Consider the following 10,559-nt stretch of genomic DNA (forward strand, 5'->3'; position numbering starts at 1 on the left):
AATGTAAAGTCGAGACCTGAAAGGAAAGAAGATAGGAAGTGCAACAAATATAGTTTGAAGTTTGATGTATGAGGTAAGTCCAATATTTTTATATTATTATGACATTGAAAGCCCTGTGTGGCTGCGATATGAGATGATATTGAAAGCCTGTGCGGGTGTGATATGACCTCAATATATATATATATATATGTGTTGGCCCTGTGAGGCATTGTTGGTATTTTCTGCATGCAGGTTTTGAGATAGTAAGAAGTATAGAGGAAATTCTGCCAAAACTTTCCCAAAACAGGGAAAGTGAATAAAACATAGCTTATAACATATCTTGGAAATTGATACCGAGTACCCATAGGATGCTAAATTCAAGTTATAAGAGATACTCTTCATGTCATCGATGTGGGACACCCTCTTTACTTAGGAAAGTTTATTTAGAAGAAACAAAAGTCCCTCTGAGCAGTGCAGTTCAAACTGCAGTATCTCCAACTGTAATTGAGCTTCACTCTTTTTGAAAGCATCAAGCCTTCAACCCCTAGTGTAAGTTAAATGAGTTGTTCATAACTAGAGGATAAACCCCAAAGGAGACCAGGTCGGTCAAGTATTAAAAGGGAAGTACTGCGATGTTTAAGAGGTTCTGGTTTCTTCCAACAATGGTTGTAAAATGGTTTACGATAATAGTTTATAGTTCTCCACTGACTAATTAGGGAAACAGCTTTGAACAGAAGCACCTCAAAGAGATGTCAGGAACTAAACACGAATACGAATTAAAAAGAGGGATATGTAAGTATAAATTGAACAGTGTGATACGAGTATACAGGGACAAAGTGGAACCACTAGTAAGACGCACTTAGTATGCATTGACTAAGTTAAAGGCCTACGTTGAGAACACTATAAGAGCATGGAGCTTAAGATACAAACAATGATACATGTGCACAACATCGCCCCGAGAATAGTGGAACCTGTCAAGGACGAGGACAATTTAGGAAATAGATAGTGCAACCCACCTTCACTCCAAGAAACAAAGGATACACGTTGGGACAAAGCTACTACTTCGAGAAAACCTGGAATAGTTATCGTCAGAATACTAGCACTACCTAATTGAAATTGGAACGACTATAAGTACAAATATAGGAAAGTACGAGTACCCTCTAAAGGGGGGAAGTTAATGAGAAAGTGGAAAAAGTAAGGTGAAGGCAATCAATATGGCAACATATTTAAGATGGATGCTAAAACTTCAAATAGGATACCTTGCCGAACCAAACAAGGAAGGTCTGGAAGCCACCAATAATGGGATGGAAGTCAAAGTGCTACATAAGGCAGCGTTAAAGAGTTGTAACGAGACCCTGAACAACATAACACTAGAAGGAGAATGCATACAAAAACAAAAGAGTGTAACCATGAAAGGATATCGAATGACTCAAGAAATACTACAAAGGATAATGACAATATGCTAGACCAAAGAGCCAAAATGTTGGCTATAGAGTTGGTCGCAAATGATGTTGCGATAGATATATAACCAAGGACAAATGAATAGAAAGCCTCCTGTGGTAGCGAATGAGGAAAACACAAAGTGAATAGAAGATAGGGGAGCTTATATGTCAAATTCCTTTAAACGCTATGCCAGCTAATAATGGCCAAAAATCAAAGCGGCTCTAAAGGTCACTATACGAGTCAACTTTAGCGCTACTCAGTAGCCCACCCTAATGAAGGGGTGCGTACAAAAAGGGGGGGAATACAATGGGAGAAGTTAAATTAAAATGGAAAAAGGGGGGACGTGGCCATAGTGGAATTAAAGGATCTACCCCTATGCCGGCTGCAAGATAACAGAGGGAAGGACAAGGCAAGACATAAAGACTCGTGAGACAGCGCTGAGGTAAATCTTGGGCTAAGTTGAGTGCCCCACACACTATGGCAAGAATTATAATAAAACGCGACACGAAGACTTCCCAGGGAGGTCACCCATCTCAATATTACTCTCGCCCCAGCACGCTTAACTTCAACATTCTGATGGAACTTAAGGTGTTAGTGCTGGTATGATCGCACGAGATTAAAGAATCTGAACTAACGACAGAAAAACGACACAAGATTATGTTCCTGGAGTACTATACGCTACGTTGCGGGTATTGTAGGAAGGATTTAAGCAAGACAGAAAGGATTAGCTAACTGTTAACTGATGGCGCACTCGAATGCCACAGCTCTTCAACATGGAACCAGTTAATGAGAAGAAAACCACAAAATGACTATATGGGCTAGTGGACGAGGGAATTTCGACACCACTTGACAGCCAACTCTGAGAGAGAAAAAGCAAAACCCAAAAGGTAAGGGTACCAACTGATGTAATTTATGGATGACATAAGGTAATACCTAAGGTCGAAAATTCCACAATAGGACTAGGGCTACAAGACTAACTTCGCACTCCGTCGACAGATGACATTGGAGGGAATGTTACCTAAGGATTAACGATAGTAGCCCATGCTCCTTCAATCAAAGGCTACCCCTACTCAGCCGAGAAGGTGTAAAATTGTAGGGTAAAAAAAGTGGTGGGACGTTACAGAGTCCCCATAGCTATTACCCCAGACGCAGGAGCCCAAGTTACAGTTAACTATCGAGGATCAGTACGCAAAGAAATTGGGAAGATAGATAAGTCTTCGTACACTACTTTATCCTCAAACTAGATGAATAGGCTAAAGCATACCACTTAAACGCTAGAAGATATGTCATAAGTTTTTGTTGTTAACTTCGAAGATATCTGGGATGATTATCTATCACCTATTGAGTTACCTACCATAATGGCTACCACTCTGGTATCCCAATTACCCCATACAAGACTGTTGGGGTAGGACATGTAAGTCCCCTATTGGTAGGGTCGATGTTAGAAAGACTAAGCTGGTAAGCCAAACATGATTAAGCAAGCTATTAACTACCAGCCCAGAATCGGCAGAAATGATATACAGATAATCGACATCGATATACAAAGTTCAAATTGATTATTAGATGTTCATAACATTGTCACCCAGAAAAGGAAACTTAGCCCAAATTATATTAGATGGTATCAAGTTGCTCATAAGGTGGGCAAAGTGGCCAGTAAGTTGAGCTTACCACCTTATTTGAAAACTATACGCCCAGTCCATCAGATAGGGATGCTTCGCAGAGGTACTGACAAGCCACCCAGGGTATGCTCCATAGATGATGTCCAGGAAATGGAATCCTGTGAGGGACAACCTATCATCATCTTAAATCAGCAAACTAGAAGATTGTAGACTAAAGATGTGCCTTCCATCAAGATATTGTGGAAACACCAAAAAAAGAAAGAGGATAACCAGGGAAGCTGAAGAGAATATGAAACACAAATATTCGTACCTATTCCCGATATCTGCAGGTAACCTCAACTCCTGAAACTCGTATATTAAGTACTTGGATAGAAGTATGTGTTAGGGAAACAATAAATAATCTCCCTACGATTTGTATAAGGTGCTAAGAGAAGTTTTGTTTAACATTCGGGGACGAATGTTCTAAAGGGGGTGAAGGATGTTACACCCCACACTTTTAAACTCAGAATGTCTCTTAAAGTTCCTTAGAAGTTAGCATGTGATCCAGGTAATCTACGACACTATCAAACGACTCTAAGGAAGGGAAAATATGATACCCTATAGTAGAGAAGGTTGGAAATAGAGTCGTAAGAATCCGGAAGGTATTGGAGGCCAATTAATGAGTCTTAGGACTCGATTTACCTATGTAAGATATTAATGTAAAAGTCTTATATACTTGAGCTACTGGAGGACATACCTAACCTGCGTAGGACGGATTACATAGGCTCTTAAAATAAGGTGAGGTGACGAGCCTATGAGAGGGAGAAAAAACTAGTTTCCGAACTTACGAAAGTGAAGCAAGCAGTTGACAAGCAAGCACCTCAAGCAAGTAGGTGGCAAGCAAGCAGGTGACTCACCTTCCTGCTTGGGGGGAGGTGGACCCCTCTGCCATGTGGTGGCGTGTGATAGGTTGCATGACCCAGGTGGCGTCCTAGGGGGTGCCACATGTCACCCTAAGGGGATTACACGTGGCACCTTCTAAAGAGATATACGTTATGTGATATATAACTTCAGTTTCTATCCAAAAATATCAGCCAAGGAGAGGAAAAAACGTGACGAAGATAAGAGAGGAAGTTTTGGAGAAACGAAGGTAAGTTCTCCAATTTTTCTCTGCGAATTAATTATCTACGGTATGTCCCAACCACATGGGGGTGTATATATATACCTTATGATGTCTACGGAACCATATATTCAGCTTTACACCTAGAATCAATAAGAGAAAGTTGAAGGAAAACATTGGAGGCAAGGAAAGAAGGGCTACGGGTTTGTCTCCAAAAGGTAAGTCCCCTACTTTCATTCCATGAATTAATTATTTATGGTATCCTGCAGTTATATAATAGTATTTGATAACATAAAATAGAAATTTAGGGCAGTGGAAAAGGGACACAAACAGTCCGCCCTAATTCAGCACATCAAGAAGTTTTCGAGATGCAGTTTCGGAGTGTTTTGGCCAATTTCGGGTAAGGTAAGGTTTCTCCTTTTAATTTGGAATTTATGGCATTTTTATAGAGTGTATTATATGCCTTTTTTTTGTATGTAAACTTAAAAAGGGTATAGAAATGCTTGACGTTGGAGACAATCCAAATTGTAGTCGTTATAGTTGAATTGTCGTCGAAGTAAGGCGATGTTCTTGTGAGTTGCTGCTGCAGGGGTGTGATGTGTTGTTGCAGGGACTAAATATGTTCTAATGTGGGTTAGAGTTCTGCGTGTTGAAGCCACACTACCCCCCATTGCGTATAATTAAAGGCATTACAAAATAAAGGCTAGACGCCCTATTGTGATATCGTATCTTTGAGTAAGTCGTTTGGAGTTTATGTGTATACTGTTGGTGTGAATTACTGAAGGTTGTTGTTTTTGGTTGGATGTAGGTCTTAGGGACCTAATTGGAAATTTAGATAGGGCACAATATAGGGGAGGTGCTGCCCAATTTTCGGCGACGCCTTAGCAAATAACAGAACTAGTCGGGGAAACGACTAAGGAAATAGATTCCATTAATACTAAGGTGTAACCTAGAGTGCTGGAAAGTTAAGAGGGGTTGATATTCATATTACTTTCATGTTGAATAGGTTTAAAGAACGGCGAGGCAAATAGGATAAGGAATAATTCAGTCAAGGTATGTGAAGCTTCTCTTGGTATGTTTTTGACATAGGTATGTAAAGCCTATCTGTTCTCTTCCTTTTTGGCATGTCTTAGATATAAGAAGGATATGGTATGAACTTTGGGGGTAATTCCAATCCCAGGTTCTGAATATGACTTCAGGACCCTTACTCACTTTTGAATGTTTAAACTTTAAAGTAGAAAGCTGCTATCTTCGAGTCTTCTATATGACTGTATAACAATTGATTCGACTAAGCTCTTGTTTGTAAAAAATGAAAGGCTCTGAGATAACCAATGCTCGGAATGCTATAAGATATTTCACATTGGTATATGTCTAATATTTCCAAAAACTCCTTTTTACATAGTCCTTAGTGACAGTTAGAGAGTATACGTCAGATACCTTCTGCCCTGATCCCCATGTGATGGTTCACTTTGATGACTTCATTGAGTCTCAAATAATGATTTAAACTATGTTTTGTTTCTCACTACTCTACTCGTGTATACTGTAACACTTCTTCTCCGAGTCCCGGGCCGGTCATCAGATTCGTGCAATTCACTGCATTGTTCGCCGAGTCCCTCGCTAGAGGGCCGACATCCGTATGTATATATCTGATGTGTTGTAATATTGTGACGATGGCTTAGGGCCAGATATTAATAGTATGATGATGTGTTGTAATAAGGTGGCAATGGCACGGGGCCTGATACTGATACTACATATATGATTCACCGGACCCGTGACGGGGGCCGGCTATATTAAAAATTTGAGCATGCATGTCAAGCCCTAAGTGGTGACACATGTCAAGCCCTAAGTGGTGACACATGTCAATCCCTAAGTGGTGACATGTGTCAAGCCCCAAGTGGTGACACATGTCAAGCCCTCATTGGGCAAACACATCCCTTCCTCCTACCATAGGCTTCCATGTGGCAGGTGGGGTCCATCCCCTTGCTCTAGCTACTGCCACATGGCACTCTTCCTTACTGCCACGTGGCACTCTTTCATGCTTCCATATGTCACTCTCTTTTCCTTCTCATAGATTCGTAATCTTGTCTTACTTTATGAACCTATCTAATCATTACTACGTAAGCTTGGTATGTACTCAAGTAACTTAATTATGTAAGATTTCCAAGTTGGTATCTTACGTAAGTAAGTCAAGTCCTACGACTCATTATATGGTCTCCAACTTCTTCCGGATTCTTACAACTCTATTTCCAATCTTTCCTATCATGAGGTATCACATTCTCCCTTCCTTAGAGTTGTTTGATAGCATTATGGACTATTTGGCTCCCATGTTAACTTCTAAGAAGCTTGAGAAGCTTTAAGAAACATAAGAACCTTTCAAGATACTTAAGAAACTTAAAAACCTTCCAAGGTACAAAAGTACGGGGTGTAACACATACTTGCAGCATCCGTACTATGTCTAACATATATTCCGTTTACAGGTGTTTCTTTAGCTTTTTTTGTGCACACTATCTAACTGGACTTATCTGCGATATATACATTCAACCCATTTCCCTACTATACTTACCATAACTCACCATAGTGATGGCCAATTTACAATTCTGTATATAAAAATTCCCGTTATGTTCCCTTGCTATCCAATTTTCACCTGTATGTGCAACTATTCTCTATCCTAGATTTCAAAATTCCTACGGGTGGGAACGTTTTGGTCATTGTTACTCATAAATACTTGGTTATGAACTCCTTTGATTTCTGCTTTCCTCTATTAGGTAACAATCTATAACAAATGCACATACATAGGAAATTTCGATAAGGTCTCCTATACCTATAGTCGATCAATCTCTAGTCTAATCCGGTGATCTAGAAAGTGAAGTGTGCTCCTCGTCATTATTTGTCTGCCATCTACTCATTTGACCTTCATCATTTTGTTCATCTAAATCCATGAAATGCAGTTAACTGGGTAACTCCTCGTTTACTAATGACCAGGACAAGGGGATGGAATAGTCTGTAACACTTACCAAGATTGCCAGTCTGACGTGGTGCCCTACTATAGGAGCAATGGTAGTGTCACGACCCAACCCCGTAGGCCGTGACGGGTGCCTGAACCGGACATACACGCGTACCCCTGCCACCCATACATAACCTGCCTCCTGTTTATACCCAAAATGCATCAATATGTACGAAAACATACAAGCCGACAAGGCTGTAGTACTATATATATAGGGTCGTTCCATAACACACATATACGCAAGCCGACAAGGCTGCCACAATACAGGGAACACCCTAAATCAAAGGTCATATCAGTACAACTGTACATACATATATATAACTCAGATCCCACTCATATACAACCTATATACAACCTATATATGGGCTCATACACCACTCATATACAGGCACAACCCACATACGTATCCACAGACCTCTAAGAGTAAGAAAACAGTAACATAAGGCGGGACAGGGCCCCCACCATACCCGTAACCAAACAAATATATACACCACGTTTAGTACCAAAATCAGGCTCCAGCACAATGGAGCACTTCTGGACTGCTGAGTGGGACTCCTATGCTGACGGATCCCCAAACTGTGTACCTTTACCTGCGGGCATGAACGCAGCCCCCCAGAGAAGGGGGTCAGTATGACATATGTACTGAGTATGTAAAACATAATATAGCACAACTGAACACATATCTGAAACAGCGAAGCAGGGGATAACATATCATATGAAAACTTATACCTGTAACCTGTGAAGTATCAAAATATGCATGTTCAAATTATATCGTATAGCCGGCCCTATCAGGGGTCCGGTGGATACCTCTGTAATATCATCACAGCCCAATGCCATCACCACCTTATTACCACACATCATCATATATATATATACACGTATCCCGGCCCTCTAGTGAGGGACTCGAGGAATAATGCAGTGAGTTGCGCACGAGAACATATCCTGGCCCGGGACTCAGGAAAAGATGGGTCACAGTATACACGAGTAGATTAATGAGCAACTATATGCAATTTAAATCATTATCGAAGACTCAACCGTAGAAGAAAATTAAGCTATTGTCTAAGAATCAGGATTGTAATGTAATCACCTTAAATGCCCTTTAAATGCCATTAGGGGCTATACTAGTTAGTGTTTCGGGGTCCTTATACACGTACTAAGATAATGCTAACTGCTTAAGGACTCCAGAATACATGTTTTTATATAGTCCTTACAACTAGGAGCCCGTATATTCATTAAATCCTTAGTATAGGTAAGGCTCAAGGAAAGTAGCTTAACTGTTATAAAAGTTCATTACCCAGAAGTGAATAAAGGACACTTAGAAGTGGAATTACTTCAGAGATCACATCATTGTTTACTTACCTCTACGACATGCCAAAAGAAGAGAAAGAATAGGCTTTACCTACCTCTTATGGATTTCCCGTAATCGTGTCCACGTCGTTGTCCTCGAAACCTATTTAACATGGAAGTAAGGCAAGTATTAACAATCTTAGACTTTTCAGCAACTTAGACTACCTACGAGTATTCATCGAGCTCGTCCCCTCGCTCGCACCCTCGACTAGTTCCTTAACCAGTTTAAGAAGTTAACGAAAATCGGACAGCACCTCCCCTATAATGTGCCCTATCCGAATACACAACCATGTCCTTAGAACCTGCAGATAACCAAAAATACAACCAGCAGCCCAAAAATATACATATTACGACAACATTACACAATATAAACCCTTAACAATTCACTCAAAACTAAGATACCAAAACTAGAGTTTTTGATCTTTCTTTTGCGAATTCTTTAATTGCAAAGCGGAGGGTCGTGTGGCTGAAACCATCAGCCACCCATGCCCTTAGAAACACACATTCCAGCACCCCACAACTCATCACACGACCAGCAGTCACATACCACAAGCACGAGGCATTATTCGATTACAATTAACTATAGCGATTCCAATTTCGCTTATTTCGAACGTCGAACTTGTGAAGCCTTTTACCCAACTTCCAGCAGATACTAAGGTGTATAATACACTCTAATTTAACATCATAAACTTCAAATTAAAGGGGAAGAACTTACCTTTCCCGAAATTGGTTAAAACTAGCCGAAATTGTGCCTCGGAACTTCTTCAATGTGCTGAAATTGAGAGGGCTGCTTGTGGTACTTCCTCGCTGCCCCGAATTGAATTTTTAGGTTATAAAACACTAATATACAACTTAGGGACACGTAAAATAATTAATTCATGGAACGAAACCCGGAAGCTTACCCAACAAGGGTCAAATCCGTAACCTTCTCCCTTGCCCCTTTTCACGTTTTCTCTTGTTTTTTCCTTCCAAATTTCAGTTGCAACGCTGGAGTTTCAGTTCCCTCAACGTCTTAAAACACATATATACGTATCCACGTACTTAATATACACCATATATAATTAATTCACGGAAGAAAGTTGAGAAACTCACCTTTAATCTTCAAGAACTAAGGCTGCTTCTCTTTTCTCTCTTCTCACGTAATTTTCTAAGTGCAGCTGCTGTTTTTGGGATAAGTTAATAGCTGAAACATTACATATTAATATATATATAAGGTGACATGTGTCAGCCCCTAAGGGTGACACGTGTCAGGCCATCATTGGGCCACTTCAACCATGCGACCAATGGGGTGCTGCCACGTGGCAGCGGGGTCCACCTCCCCAAGAAGGTGGGTCACCTACTTGACCCCAAGTAGGTGGATCACCTGCTTGCTTAGGGCTGCCACGTGTCACCCTCCTATTGGCTGCCCCACAAAATTTTTTTTTCTTCCTCGTGGGTTCGTAATCTCGTCTTAGTTTAAGAGCCTATGTCATTCATGCTATGGAAGCTTGGTGTGTAGTCAAATAGCTTTAGGTAAATAAAACTTCTAAGTTAGAGGCGTATGTAAGCAAATCAAGTCCTATGACTCATCGCTTGGCTTCCAACTTCCTCCGACTTCTCCTGACCTTATCTCCAATCTTCCCTACTATGGGGTGTCACATTCTCCCTTCTTAGAATTATTTAATAGTGTCGTAACTTAGGTGGCTCACATGATAGCTTCTAAGTAGCTTTAGGAACCTTTCGAGTTCAAGAATGTGGGGTGTAACATCTTTCCCCCCTTTAGAACATTCGTCCCCGAATGTTAAATAAAACTTCTCTTAAGACTTTATGCCGATTATAGGGAGGTTTTCTTCTACTATGATAACATATATTTTTATCTAAATAATTAATATACCAGTTCAAAGAGTTGAGGTTACCTGTAGATGTCGAAAATAGGTATGGATATTTGTTTTTCATGTCCTCCTCAGCTTCCCAGGTCATTTCTTCCCGATTCCTATTTCGCCACAACACCTTGACAGAAGCTACGTCCTTAGTCCGCAGTCTTCTGATTTGCCGATCCAGGATGGCGATAGGTTGCTCTTCATAGGCT

At 40.6% G+C, this 10,559-nt stretch overlaps 1 pseudogene; it reads right to left on the reverse strand.

The window, feature by feature from the left end:
* Positions 1-1,916: 1,916 nt before the first annotated feature.
* LOC129871781 (5S ribosomal RNA) lies at positions 1,917-2,036 on the reverse strand (annotated as a pseudogene).
* Between the last annotated feature and the right edge of the window lie 8,523 nt (positions 2,037-10,559).

Source organism: Solanum dulcamara, chromosome 10 (genome assembly GCF_947179165.1).
Source record: "Solanum dulcamara chromosome 10, daSolDulc1.2, whole genome shotgun sequence".
Lineage (NCBI taxonomy): Eukaryota > Viridiplantae > Streptophyta > Magnoliopsida > Solanales > Solanaceae > Solanum > Solanum dulcamara.